Here is a 1,161-nt window from a genome sequence, read left to right as displayed (position 1 = left end):
TTTTTCACTTTAAGCCCTGACACTGTCATATTTGTGTAGGAATTAAGCTACAATACATGACATATGTTGTTTTAATTAATAAATACAGTGTGAATAAAGATTACATAACAGAAAAATAACTGCAGTCTTTGTTATTTGATAGCCGCTTAAATTAAACAGTTTTTATAGGGCAAGTAAAAACTGACTTCGGGCAAGTAGATCTCTGACCAACTTGCCCGACCAGGCAATTGAAAAAAAACCTTAGCGTTGAACCCTGCACACACACACACACACACAAACTGCTGAAAATAGTCCCCAACAAAGCCACTATTTCCTCCTCTGTGTGTGTGTGTGTGTGTGTATGTGTGTGTGTGTGTGTGTGTGTGTGTCCAGTCTGTGTATCCAGGTGCAGGTCATATTGATGCTGATCAGGATCCTCACTCTGTGTTTGAGGCTCTGGAGAGCAGACTGACAACTGACTGACAGGAGGACTCACCTGTACACACACCTGAACACACCTGTACACACCTGGCAACAGGTTGGGGAGACAGGAAGTGAAGTCACTGCTGCACCTCTCTGAACTGTTCACACTCTTTTCTAAATGTTCTAAATTTGTTTTAACATCAATAAAATCTTTGTCATTATCAGAATGTAACCGTCCTGTTGTTTAAAGACTTCTCCACAGATGTGTCGTCTCTCTGTAACGTTATAGATTATTGACATGATTCATAGATTATTGACACGATTCATAGATTATTGACACGATTCATAGATTATTGACATAATTATTGACATGATTCATAGATTGACACGATTCATAGATTATTGACATGATTCATAGATTTTTGACATAATTATTGACATGATTCATAGATTGACACGATTCATAGATTATTGACATGATTCATAGATTTTTGACACGATTCATAGATTATTGACATGATTATTGACATGATTCATAGATTATTGACATAATTATTGACATGATTCATAGATTATTGACATGATTCATAGATTATTGACATGATTCATAGATTATTGACATGATTCACAGATTATTGACATAATTATTGACATGATTCATAGATTATTGACATGATTCATAGATTATTGACATAATTATTGACATGATTCATAAATTATTGACATAATTATTGACACGATTCATAGATTATTGACACG

General features: G+C 34.6%; 1 long non-coding RNA gene across 1 annotated transcript in view; it reads left to right on the top strand.

The window, feature by feature from the left end:
- The window catches only part of LOC126394695 (uncharacterized), a 2,094-nt gene extending 1,475 nt beyond the window's left edge, over window positions 1-619 (top strand). The window contains exon 3 of the long non-coding RNA XR_007570389.1: window positions 373-619. This is a non-coding gene — a long non-coding RNA (uncharacterized LOC126394695). The remainder of the gene's footprint in view (window positions 1-372) is intronic.
- The last annotated feature ends 542 nt before the right edge of the window (window positions 620-1,161 follow it).

Source organism: Epinephelus moara, chromosome 8 (assembly GCF_006386435.1).
Source record: "Epinephelus moara isolate mb chromosome 8, YSFRI_EMoa_1.0, whole genome shotgun sequence".
NCBI lineage: Eukaryota > Metazoa > Chordata > Actinopteri > Perciformes > Serranidae > Epinephelus > Epinephelus moara.
Note: the sequence above shows the minus strand (reverse complement) of the source record. Positions and strands in the feature narration are given on the sequence as shown.